Here is an 11,024-nt window from a genome sequence, read left to right as displayed (position 1 = left end):
CCTAAAGCCAACCCCGAATCTCCGGGTCAGAAGGACCAAGCTCCGACTTAGAGGTGAGCACAAATTCCAGGCTGGCAATCTAGCCCAGTATTGACTGCGCATTCAGATATACAAGTCAAGTCAAATTTATTTGTCACATACACATACTCGATGTGCAGTGAAATGAAAGTGGCAATGCCTGCGGGTTGTGCACAAAAAGAATTACAGTTACAGCATATAAATAAAGTTAATAAGTTACTAAACATAGCACAAAAAGTGTCGACAAAAATTTAGTCTCTGGGGTTATAAAAGTTGACAGTCCTGATGGCCTGTGGGAAGAAGCTCCGTCTCATCCTCTCCGTTTTCACAGCGTGACAGCGGAGGCGTTTGCCTGATCGTAGCATCTGGAACAGCCCGTTACTGGGGTGGCAGGGGTCCCTCATGATCTTGCTTGCTCTGGATCTGCACCTCCTGATGTATAGGTCCTGCAGGGGGACGAGTGTAGTTCCCATGGTGCGTTCTGCCGAACGCACTACTCTCTGCAGGGCCATCCTGTCCTGGGCAGAGCTGTTCCCAAACCAGACTGTAATGTTGCCGGACAGGATGCTCTCTACAGCCCCAGTTGTACGATCTTTTGGTTGAGGCATTGCATTGAAACCGCCAACTGTGTCCTCCATTACTTATAAAGAAGGAGGCTATTTAGCCCATCACACAAACATAACAGCACATACATAAACAGTTCACAGCGCCCCTTCAGAGGGCCTCAAACGCTAGGGAGTAGAAATAGGTTTTGAGCCTGGACTTAAAGGAGTCGATGGAGGAGGCAGTTCTGATGGGGAGAGGGATGCTGTTTTGTTCGCCCTCCCCGCATGCCCGCATGTGACCCACACATCTTCGACTCTGTTCCTTAAATAAAAACTTTGAGTTACAAATCATAGAACATTTTCCTGAGGCTCAGTTTCACAATCATGCTCCACTAAGCTGCTGATCTGTTGGGAGTAAGTTTTGCCTCCAATCTATCTTTTGCCAGTTATAATCTAAAGGTCATGTGTGTTATGCCAAGCTATGTCATATTTTGCATATGATCAGTGAAAATACCTGATATATAACCACTTGCATTACATTTCAGATTCAGAAATGGAATTTATAATATTTTCCAACATCCAGTTTCCTTGACAAACAATTAAAAGCTAAATGACGCAATACAAAACAACTAGACTTATTGGCTCCTTTGCACTAGAGTGGTGCATGTGCATTATCTGGGGCAGAGGTCTCATCCTTGTGAAACCGAACGTATGTTTATGTAACATGAGATTGGAACAGTGAGAGGGGATTTCATTGTAGCTAAAGATTTTGAAGGGTCTTGGGAAGATGGTTGTGAGAGAGGTCACGGTTTTAAAGATAAGGGATTGATCATTTGAGACGGATGAGGTACATTTATTTCTGAGTGTCAGGGGGCCTCTTTAACTCTTCCACAAAGAGCTTTTGAATATTTTTATGATGAAAGTGGATAATTGCTAGGCGAGAGGGTGAAAGGTTATGGCGAGTAAATAGGGAAAGTGGAATCGAGGTTACAATCTGATCAGCCATGATCGCATCGAATGGCGGAGTAGGTTTGTGGGGCGGAATGGTTTTCTCTGCTCTAGTTTGGGTGTTCTTGGGAGAAGAGTTAAATATAATGAAGAGTAGGCTGGGGAGTGGAAGATTTTTTCGCTTGAACATGGCCATTGTACCATAATCTAAAAATGACGTTCTTCCCAGTGTTTAACCAGAAAAAGACATCAGCTTATTCATGGGCGTAATCTGAACAGGTGTGTTAAATACTGGAGACAGTCCATGGTCGGATTTAGATTTTGGAGCAACAGAGCGGAAACAGGCCCTTCGGCCCACCGAGTGCGTAGTCCAGCGATCACCCCGTACACTAGTACTATCCTACACAATGGGGACAATTTTACTGTGGCCAATTAACCTCCAAACCAGATTCATCTTTGGAGTGTGGGAGGAAACCCGAGCACCTGGAGAAAACCCATGAGGTTACAAGGAGAACATACAAACTCCATATAGACAGCACCCATACTCTGGATCGAACCCAGGTCTCTGGCGCTGTAAGGCATCAACTCTACCGCTGTGCCACCGCGCTGCCCTGATTTGAAAGTGATGGTAAAGCTGCCCCAATGTCTGGGGATATTAGGAAGAGGAAGTGAGCAGATTAACAAGAGGATGGGACTCTTCTTGGTAGAATGTGAGATGCAGGATTCAGAGGCAAGAATAAAAAACTCACTGCTGGGGATATTAAGCATGGAATCAATAATTAGTAATGCACATGTGTATTTGCAAGCTTTGTGCGAGGTTGGACATTTTGAAGACATTTCCTCAGGAGGATATACACGTGGAACAGACACCAGGGAAACATTGATCAGTGGTCAGTTGATCCTTTAAAAGGAATAGGATCAATATACTTGGAGAGGTTTACACGGTGATAATCAATATGCTTGATCATGTTCCCATGAGAGGGAGGAATCTAATATTCAGAGTGAGCAATTGATGTGTGAGGAAAGATCCTCACAGAATAGTCATGGGTTGTCTGTCGTAGATTGATGCAACATCACAGGCTGTGCTTCTTTGTATTTCTAATGTTTGACAACTTTAGGTTTCGGAAGCTATGCTCTCAGGCCATAATAGGGTCATTTTGCCGTGGTCATGGTTGTTTCAAAGTGCCATGTCTCAGTCAAAGCCTGACAGATTCACTTGGGGTTGTAGGGGAAGGTGTTTGGCGAAAAATTGCCTTTAGTTTGATCTCCAAATGATCTGACTACGGGAGTAAAGGTGCCTGATTGGAATCGCCTGAAGACGCCTCACTGAAGTCCGAAGAAGGGTCTCGACCCATAAACGTCACCCATTCCTTCTTTCCAGGGATGCTGCCGGTTACTGAGTTACTCCAGCTTGTTTGGTCTATTCTCACTAAAGAATATTTGTCCAGTCAGCAAACCCACCCATCCCAGAAACCGTCTGAGTGAATCTTCACTGCACTCCTTCAATTGCAAATATATATGATTTTTATAGGTAACGGGACCAAGGCTGTAGACTCTAGACGTGGGCTCACCAATGCTGGAATCTTGAGCAAAGCACAAAGTGCTGGAGTACCACAGCGGGTCAGGTAGCATCTGCGGAGGGAATGGATAAGTGATGTTTCAGATCGGAACCCTTCTTCAGACAACGTTTTGAGTTGCAACCCTTCAGGTTGGTCCATCCATTCTCTTCACAGATGATGCTTGACCCGTTGAGTTACTCCACTAGATCATCTGTTTCTGTCATTGGTTGAAGGAGCAACGTTTGGCCCAGACCCTGGAAAGAGCTTAGCTGCTCTTCCAACAGTGCAACATGCAAGCTGCCTGCCTGCTAGGTGGGAAATGTGTGTGGAAAAGAAACAAGTTAGCTTTCTCAGTCAGGGATAATTAACCTATTCTTCCGGCACGGTGGTGCAGTGGTAGAGTTGCTGCTTTACAGCGCCAAAGATCTGGGTTCAATCCTGATTACAGGTGCTGTCTATACAGAGTTTGTACATTCTCCATTCCCTGTGACCGTGTGGGTTTTCCCCAGGTGCTTTGGTTCCCTCCCACACTCCAAAGATGTACAGGTTTGTAGGTTAATAGGCTTCGATAAGTTGTAAAATTGTCCCTAGTGTGTGTAGGATAGTGTTAGTGTGCGGGTTATAGACAATAGACAATAGGTGCAGGAGTAGGCCATTCAGCCCTTCGAGCCAGCACCGCCATTCAATGCGATCATGGCTGATCACTCTCAATCAGTACCCCGTTCCTGCCTTCTCCCCATACCCCCTCACTCCGCTATTCTTAAGAGCTCTATCCAGCTCTCTCTTGAAAGCATCCAACGAATTGGCCTCCACTGCCTTCTGAGGCAGAGAATTCCACACCTTCACCACTCTCTGACTGAAAAAGTTCTTCCTCATCTCCGTTCTAAATGGCCTACCCCTTATTCTTAAACTGTGGCCCCTTGTTCTGGACTCCCCCAACATTGGGAACATGTTTCCTGCCTCTAATGTGTCCAATCCCCTAATTATCTTATATGTTTCAATAAGATCCCCCCTCATCCTTCTAAAATCCAGTGTATACAAGCCTAATTGTTCCAGCCTTTCAACATACGACAGTCCCGCCATTCCGGGAATTAACCTAGTGAACCTACGCTGCACGCCCTCGATAGCAAGAATATCCTTCCTCAAATTTGGAGACCAAAACTGCACACAGTACTCCAGGTGCGGTCTCACCAGGGCCCGGTACAACTGTAGAAGGACCTCTTTGCTCCTATACTCAACTCTTGTTATGAAGGCCAACATTCCATTGGCTTTCTTCACTGCCTGCTGTACCTGCATGCTTCCTTTCAGTGACTGATGCACTAGGACACCCAGATCTCGTTGAACATCCCCTCTTCCTAACTTGACACCATTCAGATAATAATCTGCCTTTCTATTCTTACTTCCAAAGTGAATAACCTCACACTTATCTACATTAAACTGCATCTGCCATGTATCCGCCCACTCACACAACCTGTCCAAGTCACCCTGCAGCCTTATTGCATCTTCCTCACAATTCACACTACCCCCCAGCTTAGTATCATCTGCAAATTTGCTAATGGTACTTTTAATCCCTTCATCTAAGTCATTAATGTATATCGTAAATAGCTGGGGTCCCAGCACCGAACCTTGCGGTACCCCACTGGTCACTGCCTGCCATTCCGAAAGGGACCCATTTATCCCCACTCTTTGCTTTCTGTCTGTCAACCAATTTTCTATCCAAGTCAGTACCCTACCCCCAATACCATGTGCTCTAATTTTGCCCACTAATCTATGTGGGACCTTGTCGAAGGCTTTCTGAAAGTCGAGGTACACCACATCCACTGACTCTCCCCTGTCAATTTTCCTAGTTACATCCTCAAAAAATTCCAGTAGATTTGTCAAGCATGATTTCCCCTTCGTAAATACATGCTGACTCGGAATGATCCTGTTACTGCTATCCAAATGCTCAGCAATTTCGTCTTTTATAATTGACTCCAGCATCTTCCCCACCACTGATGTCAGACTAACTGGTCTATAATTACCCGTTTTCTCTCTCCCTCCTTTCTTAAAAAGTGGGATAACATTTGCTATCCTCCAATCCACAGGAACTGATCCTGAATCTATAGAACATTGAAAAATGATCTCCAATGCTTCCACTATTTCTAGAGCCACCTCCTTAAGTACCCTGGGATGCAGACCATCAGGCCCTGGGGATTTATCAGCCTTCAGTCCCATCAGTCTACCCAAAACCATTTCCTGCCTAATGTGGATTTCCTTCAGTTCCTCCATCACCCTAGGTTCTCCGGCCCCTAGAACATTTGGGAGATTGTGTGTATCTTCCTCAGTGAAGACAGATCCAAAGTAACGGTTTAACTCGTCTGCCATTTCTTTGTTCCCCATAATAAATTCCCCTGCTTCTGTCTTCAAGGGACCCACATTTCCCTTGACTATTTTTTTCCTCTTCACGTACCTAAAAAAACTTTTGCTATCCTCCTTTATATTATTGGCTAGTTTACCCTCGTACCTCATCTTTTCTCCCCGTATTGCCTTTTTAGTTAACTTTTGTTGCTCTTTAAAAAAGTCCCAATCCTCTGTCTTCCCACTCTTCTTTGCTATGTTATACTTCCTCTCCTTAATTTTTATGCTGTCCTTGACTTCCCTTGTCAGCCACAGGTGTCTCTTACTCCCCTTAGAGTCTTTCCGCCTCTTTGGGATAAATTGATCCTGCAACCTCTGCATTATTCCCAGGAATACCTGCCATTGCTGTTCTACTGTCTTCCCTGCTAGGGCCTCCTTCCAGTCAATTTTGGCCAACTCATGCCTCTGTAATCCCCTTTGCTATACTGTAATACTGACACTTCCGATTTTCCCTTCTGCCTTTCCATTTGCAGAGTAAAACTTATCATGTTGTGATCACTGCTTCCTAATGGCTCTTTTACCTCTAGTCCCCTTATCAGATCAGGATCATTACACAACACTAAATCCAGAATTGCCTTCTCCCTGGTAGGCTCCAGTACAAGCTGTTCTAAGAATCCATCTCGAAGACACTCTACAAACTCTCTTTCCTGGGGTCCATTTCCAACCTGATTTTCCCAGTCTACCTGCATGTTGAAATCTCCCATAACCACCGTAGCATTACATTTGTGACACGCCAATTTTATCTCCTGATTCAACTTGCACCCTATGTCGAGGCTACTGTTTGGGGGCCTATAGATAACTCCCATTAGGGTCTTTTTACCCTTACAATTCCTCATTTCTATCCATACTGATTCAACATCTGATTCTATGTCACCCCTTGCAAGGGAATGAATATCATTCCTTACCAGCAGAGCAACCCCACCCCCTCTGCCCACCTGTCTGTCTTTTCTATACGTTGTGTACCCCTGAATATTCAGTTCCCAGCCCTGGTCCCCTTGTAGCCATGTCTCAGTGATCCCTACAACATCATACTTGCCCATGATTAACTGAGCCTCAAGCTCATCCACTTTATTTTTTATACTACGCGCATTTAAGTACAACACTTTAACTTCTGTATTTACCTCCCCTCTCACATCGGTCACAAATGGCCCTGCCCTTAATCTCTTTTCCCCTCTAGAACTTCTGTTCCCATTCTTCCGAGAGTCTTCTGCAATATCTCCTGTATTCCCTTTAACCTCATCTTCATATTCACAATTTGTTAACCCCTCCCCCCCACTACTTAGTTTAAAGCCACAGGTGTCGCACTAGCAAACCTGCCTGCCAGAATGTTTGTCCCCCTGCTGTTAAGATGTAACCCGTCCCTTTTGTTCAAGTCACCCCTAGCCCAGAAGAGATCCCAGTGGTCCAGAAATCTAAATCCCTGCTCTCTGCACCAGCCTCTCAGCCATAAATTCATACCCTCTATCTCTCTGTTCCTGGCCTCACCAGCACGAGGTACGGTAGCAGTCCAGAGATAACCACCTTCGATCACTGGTCGGCGCGGAATCGGTGAGCCATAGGGTCTGTTTCTGCGCTCTATCTCTACGCTGAACTAAACCAGTGCTTGGAATGGCTTTGTCCCCTGAGAACCTGAAACAGGCACTTTCTTCTAAATAAGCAACCAAACCACTACTTGTATACACTGGAATTTAGAAGGATGAGAGGAGATCTTATCGAAACGTATAAGATTATTAAGGGGTTGGACACGTTAGAGGCAGGAAACATGTTCCCAATGTTGGGGGAGTCCAGAACCAGGGGCCACAGTTTAAGAATAAGGGGTAGGCCATTTAGAACTGAGATGAGGAAAAACTTTTTCAGTCAGAGAGTTGTGAATCTGTGGAATTCTCTGCCTCAGAAGGCAGTGGAGGCCAATTCTCTGAATGCATTCAAGAGCGAGCTAGATAGAGCTCTTAAGGGTAGCGGAGTCAGGGGGTATGGGGAGAAGGCAGGAACGGGGTACTGATTGAGAATGATCAGCCATGATCACATTGAATAGCTGGCTCGATGGGCCGAATGGCCTCCTCCTGCACCTATTGTCTACTATGGGACTACCTGTTGTCCTAACTCAACCCACGGCCACAATCACTAGCCACTTGCATCCAACCCAGAAGTTAAAACCAAACTCGAGACACAAGGTTCAGGTTTGATACTGTTGACATTTTGATGCTGCCAGTAAATATTTGATTGCAATCTAAAATAATTAATTGAACTCAAGGAAGAAAATGCTTCTAGGAGAATCATATTAGATTTTTTTTCAAATCTTCAAACGAGTTCGTTCTTTAGAACTTTGTGCCTTTTTCGATGCTGACATAATAAACCTTCTGAAGGAGGGTCTCGACCCGAAACGTCACCCAATTCATTCTCTCCAGAGATGCTGCTTGTCCTGCTGAGTTACTATAGCATTTTGTTCATCTTCATAATAAACCATAAACCTGAATCTCAGGAAAAACTAGCAAAAAAAGCCTTAATTACCGAACAAAACAAAATAATATGTGTATCTTCCCTGTGGCTGGGAGATGCTGGATTAGAATGAAGCTATAGATTTTATCTAGTTGAGACTTCAATGAATCGCATTGATCTCTTCCAGTGTCACACATAATTGCTGACTATTGTGCATTGATACAAATTACTTTGCCACATGTCCCTATATCAGGGTAATATTGGTTTTGTGACACACTGTGGCTTTAGATTAAAGAGCTTGCTGGAGGAGCTTACGAGGGAAACAAAGAATTGCAGATGAAAGACACAAAATGCTGGAGTAACTCATTCAGGGCAGCATTCCTAAAAAGCATGGATCAGTGATGTTTTGGGTCAGGACCCTTCTTCGGTGTTAAGGGTCCCGACCCAACACATCATTTATCGATCAATCTGAAAAGGAACCCGAAATGTCACCCATCCATGTTCTCCAGGAATGCTGCCTGACCTACTGAATTACTCCAGTATTTAGTGTGTTGTGTTTCAGCCATTCATCCTGCAACATTCTGTGGGTCCACGATGGAGAGCAGAGGTGGTCACAGCTTATCCCTAGAACCTTGATACACCCTAAATCAGTTCGTGTTTTATTGTCATGTCCCAAAATGAACAATGGAGTTCTTATTTGCAGCAGCACAAACAGACTACGTGAACATAGTACTCTGTAAACAATATAATAAACAAAAAAAAGAAACGTTCAGAATATACATATACACACAAATACACATAATCACACATGTATATTCTGAACGTTTCTTTTTATACACACACACACTCCTATTAAACAATGGTATTTCCTTTCTGCAGAGACAGGCTCTTTATTGAAGAAACTCCTTCTGTGGACCCACTTGTGTTTGATGGATAACATTGTAACATCTTTCAGTTATATTTTTTCTATAATTAAAACCATCGCTCCATTGATGTCACATGCCCCTGATCTTTGGAAAAGAACACATTTGATCTTGTTGATCCTGACTACGGGTGCTGTCTGTATGGAGTTTGTATGTTCTCCCCGTGACCATGTGGGTTTTTCCTGGGTACTATGGTTTTCTCCCGGATTTTTCCAAAGATGTACAGGTTTGTAGGTTAATTGGCTTTGGTAAAGAGTGTAAATTGTCCCTAGTGTGTAAGATAGTGGTAGTGTATGGGGATCACTGGTCAGAAGAGAGTCATAGAATGATACAGTGTGGAAACAGGCCCTTCGGCCCAACTTGCCCACACCGGCGACACTAGTCCGGGCGGTGACGGTGGCACAGCGGTAGAGTTGCTACCTTACAGCGAATGCAGCGCCAGAGACCCGTGTTCGATCCCGACTACGGGTACTGTCTGTACGGAGTTCGTGCGTTCTCCCCGTGACCTGCGTGGGTTTTCTCCGAGAACTTCGGTTTCCTCCCACACTCCAAAGACATGCAGGTTTGTAGGTTAATTGGCTTGGTAAATGTAGAAATTGTTCCCAGTGTGTGTAGGAGAGTGTTAGTGTGCGGGGATCGCTGGTCGACGCGGACCCGGTGGGCCGAAGGGCCTGTTTCCGCGCTGTGTCTCTTAAAAATTTTTTTTTTTTAAGTCCCACCTGCCTGCATTTGGTCCATATCCCTCCAAACTTGTCCTATCCATGTACCTGTCTGTTTCTTAAACGTCGGCGTGGACTCAGTGGGCGGAAGTGCATGATTCCGTGCTGCATCTCTAAACGAAACTAAATTAAACTAATCTCTGGCATTGGTCTGCTTCAGATCAATGTAGTGTGTATTAGATCAGGTGATTTTTAACATACGTAATTGGAGACCATGATTATGGGGGTTATAATGTTGCCAAGAAGAGTATTACGACTAACTAAATTGATTGGAAGGGTTTTTTTGGAACCAGCAGTGGCTGATTAAGAATTTACAACGAGGCCAAAGATGATTCACAAAGATCAACACAAGGCTTGTGTTCTGTGTAAAAAATAATATGCTTCCACAACTATGTAAAATGGAAAAAAGATAAACGTGTGTCCCTTAATGATTAAGCCAGGAGGCATTATAATGGGAAATAAGAAACTGGTGAAGCATTAAATAAATTGGCGTATGATTTCATTGCAAATGATACAATGATTAAAAATAGCACAGAACAAAGGGTCTAATGAGACTGATGGGCGACAAGTAATATTAGTAAAAAGAGAATCCCAGGGAAATGAAGTGGAACTCAAAGTTGTTGTATCTCCTGGATTTGATGGACTACACGCCAGCGTTCTCAATGATGTTGCTACAGAGATGATGAATGCAGAGTCATAGAGTCATACAGCATGGAAACAGGCCCTTCAGCCAAACTTGCCCACACCAGCCAACACGCCCCATCTACACTAGTCCCACCTGCCTGCACTTGGCTCATATTCCTCCAAACCTGTCCTGTCCATGTACTTGTTTAATTGTTTCTCAAAACGTTGCAATAGTCCCTGTCTCAACTACCTCCTCTGGTAGCTCGTTTCATACACCCTCCACCCTTTGTGTGAAAAAGTTACCCTTCAGATTCCTATTACATGGTTTCCCCTTCACCTTAAATCTATGTTCTCTGGTTCTTGCTCCCCTACCCTACGCAAGAGACAATGCGTCTACCTGATCTATTCATCTCATGATTTTATGCACCTCTATACGGTCACCCCTCATCCTCCTGCGCTCCAAGGAATAGAGTCCCAGCCTGCTCAACCTCTCCCTATAGCTCAGACCCTCGTGTCCTGGCAACATCCTCGTAAATCCCCTCTGCACCCGTTCCAACTTGACAGCATCTTTCCCATAACATGATACCCAGAACTGAACACAATACTCTAAATGCATCCTCACCAACGTTTTATATAACTGCGACATGACTTTCTATACTCAATGGACACAAAAAGCTGGAGTAACTCAGCACGACAGGCAGCATCTCTGGAGAGAAGGAATGGGTGACATTTCGGGTCGAGAGCCTTCTTCAGACTCTTTACTCAATACTCTGACTGATAAAGGCCAATGTGCCAAAACCCTTTTTGACCACCCTATCTATCTGTGATGCCACCATCAAGGCATTGTGTACC

The sequence above is a fragment of the Rhinoraja longicauda genome, chromosome 20, assembly GCF_053455715.1.
Source record: "Rhinoraja longicauda isolate Sanriku21f chromosome 20, sRhiLon1.1, whole genome shotgun sequence".
Lineage (NCBI taxonomy): Eukaryota > Metazoa > Chordata > Chondrichthyes > Rajiformes > Arhynchobatidae > Rhinoraja > Rhinoraja longicauda.
The sequence above is the reverse complement of the archived record's forward strand: the minus strand, read 5'-3'. Positions refer to the sequence as shown.